General features: G+C 38.3%; 1 pseudogene; it reads left to right on the top strand.

Annotated features, from left to right (window-relative positions):
• The first annotated feature begins 9,211 nt into the window (after positions 1-9,211).
• LOC129053186 (actin, cytoplasmic 2-like) lies at positions 9,212-10,445 on the top strand (annotated as a pseudogene).
• Positions 10,446-12,551: the final 2,106 nt, after the last annotated feature.

Genomic DNA, 12,551 nt, shown 5'->3' with positions numbered 1-12,551 from the left:
CCACTTCCCTCTGGCCTGGGTGAGAAAGTGAGACTACATCTCGAGAAAAACCTCTCTGAACATTAAAAAGCAAGGTAGATTTAACCAAGTTTCTATTTTAAGCTGTCATTAAAGTTAATTGAGTTAAAAGTGAAGATCTATAAGGAAGAGAAAACAACATCAGACTTGATTTTTGGAGCTCTGGAATCTAATAACATAACTCAGGGGTGTGTTTAATGAAGAAAGACCTGACCTCTAAGTTTGGGCAAGACAATATGTGGCATTTTAACTGACCATCATCACCAACTCCTTGGCTTCATGACAACTGTGAGGAAGATTAGATTCTAGATGCAGATTTTGATGCACGTGTGGAAATATGGAGCTTATCTCAAATAATTGTGGTTGTGTGATTTAAAATGTCTGAGGATCCCTTGGAGAATATTAGCTCAGAAGCTTTTCTTTAGCCCACCTCAGAGCTTTCTTGGGGGCATAAGTTGACTCCCAGGAGACATTTGTGGAAAGGAAATATACTAGTCGGGGCCACTAGTAGCAAGGAATAAGAGTCAGGTCAAGCAGTACACAAACAAAACGCCTAGAAATAAGAGTCTGGTAAAGAAAATTGATGAGGAAAATCACCTTTGAAAAATTCTCACAGTTTATTGCTGTTTATATTGGATTTGGTTTTAAATAGTCACATAACTTGCCCTGTGGCCCACATTGGAATCCTGTGGCATGATCATGGCCTTCTGCAGTGGCAACCTCCTTGGGTTCAAATGATCTTGCCAACTTAGCCTCCTGAGCATCTCACCTCTCTGGACTCCACCAATCCTTCCCCCTCAGCATTTCACAGTACAGGCATGGGCCTCCAAAACTAGCTTATTTTTGTATTCTTTTATACAGAAGAGATCTTGTCATGATGTCAAGGCTGGTCTCATAATTCTGGGCTCAAGTGATTTGTTCTCCTAAGCCTTCTAAATTGGTGGGATTACAGATATGAACCACCGCACCCAGACTCCTACTGGTATATTTAGAAGGATAGAAGTATGCCCATTTTTGGATGCATGCATGGAGAAGACCCCAAAACTTTTAACTTTTTCCTGACTTTGTACTAAACACTAGAGTTCCTGAAAGAGTCCATATGCAAATTCTGGACAGTTTTTCTTCTCTTTCTTTTCCTCTTTTTCTTTTCCTTCCTTAGATTTTTTTTTAATGTGTCAAGGAAAAGATATGAACAAAAATATGAGAGAAAACAGGTTAAGTGGCCATACATGACAAAGAACACAGACTACAAAACTAGCTTTAAAGAGTTTTAAACAAGTACACAACCCACAAACTAAGCAATTGTGGAGGTCAAGAATTTTTTATCTAAATATGCTGAATAATATCCAAAGTGTTCAAAGTTCAACAATAAAATAAAAGCCATTCAAAGATAAATGCAAAAAAGCACATTCAAAGAAAACATGATTAAAAGAAACTATTTCAGAAAGCCCAGGCATGGTACTAACTAGGGAAATCTTTCAATTCTCTTCATTTTAATGTTCTCAAAGACCTAAGGGAACCCAGTAGAACAGTGATTCAAAATTGAAAATACCAATAAATACACATACATTATTTAAAAAATGAAATCAATAATCTGTAACTAGAAAGATTGAATTGCTTGTGTGAGCATGCAAAAAGCATAATGAGGCAACTTGAAGATAGATTGTTTGATATTATTCAGTGTATGAAACAAAAAGAGAAGCAAGAATAATGAACAAAACTAAGGTTGCCATGGGATTCCATCAAGAATATCAACATATTCATAATGGGAGTTCCACTGATAAAAGAGAAATATGAGGTGAAGGAAAAGAATATTTGAATAAACAGTGGCTGAAACTTCACAAATGTGTTGATAGATGGAAATCTACTCATCCAAGTATCTCCAAAGAAAAAAAAAAATTCTCCAGGAAGAATAAACTCAAGGACATCCACACTGAAACACATGCACTGAAATTGACAGAAGACAAATAAATAGAGAACTTTAAGGAAATGTCACTGTGATGAGATCTTCAAAGTGCTGAAATAAACAAAATTAAGTCAATCATAAACTCAATATCTGTCCAAACCAAAATTTAAATTTATGAGCAAGTAAGGCATTGCCAAGCAAACAGAATTAAAGAGAGTACATTACTACTAGATCAGCCTTACCAAACATGATAAAAACATATAAGGAGTGAAAGTAAACCCGTACCTCATGTGCAAATCAAGAAATGAAATAAAGAATATCAATAAAGTAATTACACCAGGAAATAGAAAAGCCAATATTATTGTATATGGGGTTTCTGTAACTGTATTTTTCTACTGGATTTAAATGACAAGAGGAAAGGCACAGTATCTCACAACTGTAATCCCAACCAAAGATGAGGATTTCCTTGAGCCCAGGAGTTTGAGACCAGTCAAGGCAAAAAAACGTGACCCTGTCTCTACAGAAAATCAACAATATTAGCCTGCTGTGGTGGCATACACTTCTGTCACAGGTACATGAGGGGCTGAGGTGGAAGGATCCCTTACGCCCAGGAGCTCAAGGCTGTAGTGAACCATGTTTAGCCTATGTGACTGAAACCCTGTCTCAATGAAGTAAAATAAAATTCAATAATAAAATGAAGAAATGACAAAGAATAAAACAATAATTACATATCTGTGTTGTTACTACATATTGTATGACAAAAAATTTTTGACAAAAAAAGTAGAAAGGTAGGGAGAGCAATATAGGAAAATGATTTGTGTATGTCAATACTCAGTTATTGTAATTCACACTGTATTATTATAAATTTCAGATATTAATTATAGTGCCATTAATGGCCAATAGGAAAATAACTGTTCAATATACTGAAGAGAAATGAAGGAGTCAGAATTGTACCCCAGAAAAACAAATGTAAATATGAGCAGTTTTGGAGGAATGAAATATAACAACAACAAAACTTGTAGAAAAAAAGGACAAAAATAGGAAATTAAATTCTTGTCAGCAATTAATTTCAGTCCAAATAAACTCCAGTTAAATGTCAAAGACTGGCAGAATAACTTTTTAAATGTTTTAAAAGTGAGGGAAAAAATAACTCAAACTGTAACCAAAATAGAGGTGGAATTACTAGATAAATATCAAAATTGTTTAACTAATCAAGAAGATATATCACTTACATATATACCTAATAACAGATCCTCAGAATATGTGAAACAAAAACAAATAGATTTGTGGAGCTAGACAGTTCTGCAATAATAATAATAGTTGGAGATTTCAACAGCCCACTTTCAATAATGAGTGAAGCGACCACATCCAAGTTCAATAAGAAAAAAAAAGGTCTTGAAAAGCAGTATAAACTAAATAAGTCTCTCAGACATATACAAAACAGTCCACAAGCTGACTACACATTCTTCTAAACTGCTTATGTGTTATTCTCTGAGCTATCTTCAGAATAGACTTTATGGTAGTCCACAAAGCAAGTGTAATTATATCTAATATTATTGAAATCACACATAATGCTTTCTCCAACCACAATGGAATAAAACTAGAGACCCATTTTCTTTTTTTTTCTTTATTTCTTTTTTTCTTTCTTTCTTTACAAAATAAATAAATAAGTTGGAGTTTCACTCTGTCACCCAGGCTGGAATTCAGTGGTGTGATCTCGACTCACCAAAACCTTTCATGTTCAAGCAATTCTCCTGCCTCATACTCCCAAGTAGCTGGGACTACAGGCACACACCACCATGCTAGGCTAATTTTTGCAGTTTTAGTGGAGAGGGAGTTTCACTGTATTGAGGAGGCTAGTCTCAAACTCCTGACCTCAGGTGATAAACCCACTTCAGCCTGTCAAAGTGCTGGGATTATAAGCATGACCACCACACCTGACTGAGTCTCATTTTCTAAAAACTGAAAAAATACATATTGTTTGGAAACTAATAAACACACTCTTCAACAACCTATGGTTAACTGAAGAATCTGCAAGGAATTAAATAATTTTCACAAATAAAAGGAAAATTAAAACATACTAAAGCTTTTGAAATGCACTAAATCAATTTTGAGAAATATATATGTGTAAACATATAGATAAAAAAGAAGAAATGTAAAATTTATAACATAAATGTATACAAAAAGAAGCAGAAAAAGTTTAAACTAGAGTAGAGTACTTTTATAAAAAATATGGCATAGTAAAGGAAGCTGCCATCAATTGCCTCCAAGCCTAACCCCCAAAGAACACCCACAGAAAAACTGAGTATACAGTGCTGAGATTATCACCATCAATAAAGCAGAGATCAAAATTGAGAATGAGGCTGCTCCTAGGGTGACAGAGAAGTGAAGAAACCAGGCAAAGTGTAAAAAATTTGACCTTTTATATTCATGACACTTGTCCCCTATTCTGCTGACAACCAAGTGTGAAAAAAAAGAAAAAAGTTTGGTAGGCAAGATGGCCGAATAAGGAAAGATTCCGCTCTACATCTCCCAGCATGAGTGACACAGAAGAAGGGTGATTTCTGCATTTCGATATGAGTTACCGGGTTCATCTCACTAGGGAGTGCCAGACAGTGGGTGCAAGGCAGTGGGTGCAGCCCATTGTGCACGAGCCAAGGCAAGGCAAGGCATTGCCTTACTCAGGAAGTGCAAGGGGTCAGGGAGTTCCCTTTCCTTGTCAAAGAAAGGGGTGACAGCTGGCACCTGGAAAATCGGTTCACTCCCACCCTAATATTGCGCTTTTCTGATGGGCTTAAAAAACAGTGCACCAGGAGATTATATCCCACACCTTGCTCAGAGGGTCCTATGCCCATGGAGTCTCCCTGATTGCTAGCACAGCAGTCTGAGATCAAACTGCAAGGTGGCAGCGAAGCTAGGGAAGGGTCGCACGCCATTGCCCAGGCTGGCTAAGGTAAAGAAAGCAGTCAGGAAGCTCGAACAGGGTGGAGTTCAACACAGCTCAAGGAGACCTGCCTGCCTCTCTAGGCTTCACCTCTGGGGGCATGGCACAGACAAACAAAAATACAGCAGTAACCTCTGCAGACTTAAATGTCCCTGTCTGACAGCTTTGAAGAGAGCAGTGGTTCTCCCTGCACGCAGCTGGAGATCTGAGAATGGGCAGACTGTCTCCTCAAGTGAGTCCCTGACCTCTAACCCCAAGCAGTCTAACAGGGAGGCACCCCCCAGTAGGGGCAGACTGACACCTCACATGGCCAAGTACTCCTCTGAGACAAAACTTCTAGAGGAACAATCAGACAGCAGCATTTGCAGTTCACCAATATCTGCTGTTATCATCCTGATACTAAAGCTGAGCAGAGACACAACCAAAAAAGAGAATTTTAGACCAATAACCTTGATGAATATTGATACAAAAATCCTCAATAAAATACTGGCCAACCAAATCCAGCAGCACATCAAAAAGCTTATCCACCATGATCAAGTGGGCTTCATCTCCGGGATGCAAGACTTGTTCAGTATATGCAAATCAATAAATGTAATCAAGCATATAAACAGAATAAAAGGCAAAAACCACATGATTATCTAAATAGATGCAGAAAAGGCCTTTGACAAAATTCAACAACACTTCATGCTGAAAACTCTCAGTAAATTAGGTATTGATGGGACGTATCTGAAAATAATAAGAGCCATCTATGACAAACCCACAGCCAATATCATACTGAATGGGCAAACATGGAAAGCATTCCTTTTGAAAACTGGCACAAGACAGGGAAGCCCAATCTCACCACTCCTATTCAACACAGTGTTGGAAGTTCTGGTCAGGGCAATTAGGCAGGAGAAGGAAATAAAGAGTATTCAATTAGGAAAAAAAGGAAGTCAAATTGTCCCTTTTTGCAGATGACATGATTGTATATCTACAAAACCCCATTGTCTCAGCCCAAAATCTCCTCAAGCTGATAAGCAATTTCAGCAAAGTCTCAGGATACAAAATCAATGTATAAAAATCACAAGCATTCTCATACACCAATAACAAACAGAGAGCCAAATCATCAGTGAACTCCCTTTCACAATTACTTCAAAGAGAATAAAATACCTAGGAATCCAACTTACAGGGGACGTGAAGGACCTCTTCAAGGAGAACTACAAACCACTGCTCAATAAAATAAAAGAGGATACAAACAAATGGAAGAATATCCCATACTCATGGGTAGGAAGAGTCAATATCATGAAAATGGCCACACTGCCCAAGATAATTTATTGATTTGATGCCATCTCCATCAAACTACCAATGACTTTCTTCACAGAATTGGAAAAATCTACTTTAAGGTTCATGTGGAATCAAAAAAGAGCCCGAATCACCAAGTCAATCCTAAGCCAAAAGAACAAAGCTGGAGGCATCATGCTACCTGACTTCAAACTATACTACAAGGCTACAGTAACCAAAACAGCATGGTACTGGTACCAAAACAGAGATATACATCAATGGAACAAAACAGAGCCCTCAGAAATAATGCCACATATCTACAACTATCTGATTTTTGACAAACCTGAGAAAAACAAGCAATGGGGAAAGGATTCCCTATTTAATAAATGGTGCTGGGAAAACTGGCTAGCCATATGTAGAAAGCTGAAACTGGATCCGTTCCTTACACCTTATACAAAAATTAATTCAAGATGGACTAAAGACTTAAACGTTAGACCTAAAATCATAAAAACTCTAGAGAAAAACCCAGGCATTACCATTCAGGACATAGGCATGGATAAGGACTTCATATCTAAAACACCAAAAGCAATGGCAACAAAAGCCAAAATTGACAAATGGGATCTAATTAAACTAAAGAGCTTCTGCACAGCAAAAGAAACTACCCTCAGAGTGAACAGGCAACCTACAAAATGGGAGAAAGTTTTTGCAACCTACTCATCTGACAAAGGGCTAATATCCAGAATCTACGAAGAACTCAGACAAATTTACAAGAAAAAAACAAACAACCCCATCAAAAAGTGGGTGAAGGACATGAACAGACACTTCTCAAAAGAAGACATTTATGCAGCCAAAAAACACATGAAAAAATGCTCATCACCACTGGCCATCAAAGAAATGCAAATCAAAACCACAATGAGATACCATCTCACACCAGTTAGAATGGTGATCATTAAAATATCAGGAAACAACAGGTGCTGGAGAGGATGTGGAGAAATAGGAACACTTTTACACTGTTGGTGGTCAGCTATAAAGACACATGCACACATGAATGTTTATTGCAGCACTTTTCACAATAGCAAATAATTGGAACCAACCCAATTGTCCAACAATGATAGACTGGATTAAGAAAATGTGGCACATATACACCATGGAATACTATGCAGCCATAAAAAATGATGAGTTCATGTCCTTTGTAGGGACATGGATGAAATTGGAAATCATTATTCTCAGCAAACTATAGCAAGGACAAAAAACTAAACACCACATGTTCTCACTCATAGGTGGGAATTGAACAATGAGAACACATGGACACAGGAAGGGGAACATCACACTCTGGGGACAGTTGTGGGGTGGAGGGAGTGGGGAGGGATAGCATTAGGAGATATACCTATTGCTAAATGATGAGTTAATGTGTGCAGCACACCAGCATGGCACATGTATACATACGTAACTAACCTGCATGTTGTGCACATGTACCCTAAAACTTAAAGTATAATAAAATAAAATAAAAAAATAAAATAAAATAAAATAAAATACTCATCTGTATTCACATTAAAAAAAGAAAAAAGAAAAAAAAAAACTCCTCCGACTCTTAGTTACTACACAGAACAAAATAAAGTTGAAGTGGATGGACAGATTCCCCATTACTGTGGATTCCCTGGCAGGAGACTTATTCTTGTCTTCACCCAAGGAAGCCCTGTGAGTGCTGAAAAGAGAAAAAAAAAAAAAAAAAAAACCTGAGGACAACCAGGCATGAAGTAGAAAGGCAGGACTACCATCTCCAGCCTGGATATCTCAGTCACAGGAGATGTCAACCCTGAGTGCCTGTACAGCATTACCATAAGGTAGGAGGTATAGTGCATAATTTCCTTGATCACAAACCTATAGAGAGCCTTCCCACACTCTTAGGATATCCCTTTCAAAATCTCTCAGATAGGAGACTGGCAGTGTTTCAAAGTTTGTTAGAGCCGTGATAAACCTGGGCTTAAGGCATCATCTACTGCCAAAACAGAGGCACTGACCTAGCCAAAATCAAGCAAACAATACCCCACAATACTTATGTCTTAAAGAAAGCTCAAAATGCAAAATAAGACAGAGAAAACAATAAAGTAAATAACTACTCCTTCAATAAAGAGATATAGATGTACAACTACAAGAAATAATACCAAACAGGAAATTATAACCTCCCTAAATGGACAAAACATAAACCGTTGACCAATGCCAATTAATGAGATGGCTATCAGTGTTTATTGGATCAAGAATTCAAGGTATCAGTTTTCAGGAAACTCAGATCTCTAAAACAACACAGAAAAGGAACTGATACACTTCTGAAAGAAATTTTTAGAAATGGACTGAAATTATTTAAAAATAAAAAAAGTCCCAGAACTGAGAAATATACGGGTTGAAGTTTAAAATTCAGAAAGCTTTCAACAGCAGAATAGATCAAACAGAATAAAGAATCAGTGAGCTGTAAAATGAGTTATTAGGGCCAGGTGTGCAGGCTCAGGCCTGTAATCACAGCACTTTGGGAGGCTGAAATGGGTTGATCACTTGAGGTTAGCAGTTCAAGACCAGTCTGGATATCATGGTGAAACCTTGATTTTTCAGGGAGTCAATGTGGTGTCATTGAACTCCAGCCTGGGCAACACAGAGAGGCTTTGTCTAAAAAAAAAAAAAAAAGAAAAAAAAAGAAAAAGAAAAAAGAAAAGAAAAGTAAATTAACAGAGGTTATTAAGAAATTCACAAAGAACAAAACAGAAAAACAATCAAAAAGAATGAAGAACATTTACCAGATATACAGAATTACCTTAAATAAGAAAATCTAAGATTTAGCAATATTCATGAAAGAGTTCAGCAAAAGGAAGTTATATACAGCATATTCAAATGAATAATAACAACTTTCAAAAATTTGAGAGAAATATAAATATATAGGTTCAGAAAGATCGGAAACTACAAAAAAGATTAACACTGCATAAAACTATCCCACAACAAACAAGAATCAAACTCTCGCTCCCAGTCACCACTGCCAGCTCCCTCACCTTGTTCTTCTGTGGCTCCACTATCCCACTCCTCCACCCATTGCAATAGAAGAAGTGATCGCCATGCTGGTCATTGACAATGGCTCTGGCATGTGCAAAACTGGCTTTGCTAGGGACAGCATTCCCCGAGCCATGTTTCCCTCCATTGTGGGTTGCCCCTGACACCAGAGCGTGATGGTGGACATGGGCCAGAAGGACTCCTAAGTGGGCAAGGAAGCCCAGAGGAAACGCAGCATCCTGACCCTGAAGTACTCCATCAAGCATGACATCGCCACCAACTGGGACAACATGGAGAAGATCTGGCACCACTTCTACAATGAGCTGCATGGGGCCCCAGAGGAGCAGCCAGTGCTGCTAACCAAGGAACCCCTGAATCCCAAGGCGAACAGAGAGAAGATGACTCAGATTATGTTTCAGACCTTCAACACCCCAGCCATGTATGCGGCCATCCGAGATGAGCTGTCCCTCTATGACTTTGGGTGTATCACTGGCATTTTCATGGACTCTGGACACAGGGTCACCAACACGGTGCCCTTCTGGGAGATCTAATCCCTTCCTCATGCCATCCTGCATCTGGATCTGGTTGGCTGGGACTTGACTGAGAACTTCATGAAGATCCTCAACAAGCTAGGCTACAGCTTCACCACCACACCCAAGTGGGAAATCATGCACGACATCAAGGAGAAGCTATGCTAGATCTCCCTGAACTTCAAGCAGGAGATGGCCACTGCCACATTCTCCTCTTCTCTGGAGAAAAGCTATGAACTGCTCAATGGTCAGGTCATCACCATTGACAATGAGTGGTTCCAGTGTCCAGAGGTGCTGTTCCAGCCTTCCTTTCTGGGCATGGAATCTTGCAACATCTGCGAGACCACCTTCAACTCCATCATGAAGTGTGACGTGGACCTCTGCAAAGACCTGTATGCCAACATGGTACTATCTGGCAGCACCACCGTGTACCCAGGCATTGCTGACAGAATGCAGAAGGAGATCACTGCCCTGGTGCCCAGCAATATGAGGATTAAGATCATTGCACCACCAGAGCACAAGTACTCAGTTTGGATTGGTGGCTCCATCGTGGCCTCACTGTCCACCTTCCAGCAGATGTGGATTAGCAAGCAGGAGTATGATGAGTTGGGACCCTCCATCGTCCACCACAAATGCTTCTAAATGGACTGAGCAGATGTGTAGCATTTGCTGCATAGGTTAATACAGAAGAAGTATAAATTTGCCCTTAGCAAATGCATACACCTCATGCTAGCCTCATGAAACTGGAATAAGCCTTTGAGAAGAAATTGTCTTTGAAGCTTGTATCTGATATCATCAGCACTGGATCATAGAACTTGTTGCTGATTTTGACCTTGTATTCAAGTTAGTTGTTCCCCTTGGTATTTGTTTAATACTGTGTACATATCTTTGAGCTCAAACTTTAGTGCACGTGGCTTGGTCACTTCATGACTGAGGTAAGAACGTGCTTGTGGAAGACAAGCCTGTGGCTTGGTGAGTCTGCATGGTCAGCAGTCTCTGATCTGTGCAGGGTATTAATGTATCAGGGCTGAGTGTTCTGGGATTTCTCTAGCAGCTAGCAAGGACTCCTGACTTAGTTGCTTCTGTCCTGCCTCTCTGTCACGGTTGAAAAGCCCAAGCCATAGGACCCAGTTTCCTTTCTTAGCTGATGTTTTTTGCCAGAACACCGTGGGCTGTCACTTGCCTTGAGTTGAAAGCAGTTTGCATTTACACCTGTAAATGTATTCATCCTTTTAATTTATGTAAGTTTTTTTGTATGATATTCTAGATTCTTTAAAGACATGATAACAAATTTTTGTTTCTACTGTTATATGAGAACGTTAGGACTCAGCAACACATCACTGTGTAAGAAAAAATAAAAGTGCTGCCAAAAAAAGAATCAAACTCTCAAAGGTTGAGAAATAAAGAAAATTCTAAAAGCACTAAGGGAAAATAAACAAAAAAAGGAGGAGCTTGAAATCATTCAGCAAAAGACTTGTCACCAATAGGATTTTAAGGAAGACACTGTATTAAAAGACATAAATTGTGACATCAAAAACATAATTGGAACAGAGGGTAAATGTCTATAGTTTTTATATGACAAAAGTTGTCAGCTTAAGCTAGTTGATAATTAAGTATAAGATGTTTTCTCTGAGCCTTTGAAGACCATCAAAAACTACAGCAGCAACACTAATGATAAAAACAAAGCAATCAAAGCTTATCACGACTGAAATTATTTAAATGCTAAACATTTAAAAGCAGACATGGGAGGAAGAAAGGAAAAAATGATGTATGACTCAATCAGAAACAACTAACAAGATAACAGTAGTAAGAACTTATCAATAATTATCTTGAATGCAAATGAATTAAATTATGCAATTAAAAGTTGTGGAGTGACCAAATGGATTTTAAAAATGGAATTCAACAACATGTTACCTATGAGACCCACTTAATCTTTAAGGACAAACATGGGCTGAAAGTGAAGGAATTGAAGAAGATACTGCTATGCAAATGGTAATAAAAAATTTGGAGTGGCTATACTCCTATCTATAAAAGAGATTTCAATTCAAAACCTGTCATAAGACCAAGAAGGTCATCATTTAATAATAAAGCAACCAATTCATCAAAAGGTTATAACAGTTATATATATAAATCTGCACTCAACATTGGAGCACCTAAATATTTAAAGCAAATATAAATAGAAATGAAGAGAAAAATGGCAATAAAATAGTTGTAGGAAATTTCAGTACCTCAATTAAAACAAGGAAAAGACAAACTCGGCAGAAAATTAATACGAAAATGCCAGACTTGAATTGTAGTTTTAGCTAAATGAACCCACAGACATATACAGAACTTTTCATCATGTAGAAGCCGAATATATATTTTGCTGTAACACGCCTAGAGGATTCTGTAAGATAGACCATATGCAAGGCCATAAAACAAGTCTTAACAAATTAAAATGGCTAAAAATATAGTGAGTATTTTTTCAGACCGTCATGGTAGCAAACCAAAAATCAGTAAGAAGAGAAATCTTAAAAAAAAAAAATCGCAAATAATGAACATTTTTTTTTTTTTTGAGACAGAGTCTCGCTTTGTTGCCCAGGATGCAGTGCAGTGGCACAATCTAGGCTCATTGCAAGCTCTGCCTCCCAGGTTCACGCCATAGTCCTTCTCCAGTCTCCCAAGTAGCTAGCACAAAAGGCACTTGCCACCACGCCCAGCTAATTTTTCATATTTTTAGTAGAGATTGAATTTCACCATGTTAGTCAAGGTGGTCACGATCTCCTGACCTCATGATCTGCCCAACTCGGCCTCCCAAAGTGCTGAGATTACAGGCATGACCCACCACCCCCCAGCCTACATGGCATTTTTAAAACAT

Source organism: Pongo abelii, chromosome Y (assembly GCF_028885655.2).
Source record: "Pongo abelii isolate AG06213 chromosome Y, NHGRI_mPonAbe1-v2.0_pri, whole genome shotgun sequence".
Taxonomy (NCBI): Eukaryota; Metazoa; Chordata; class Mammalia; order Primates; family Hominidae; genus Pongo; species Pongo abelii.
The sequence above is the reverse complement of the archived record's forward strand: the minus strand, read 5'-3'. Positions and strand labels throughout refer to the sequence as shown.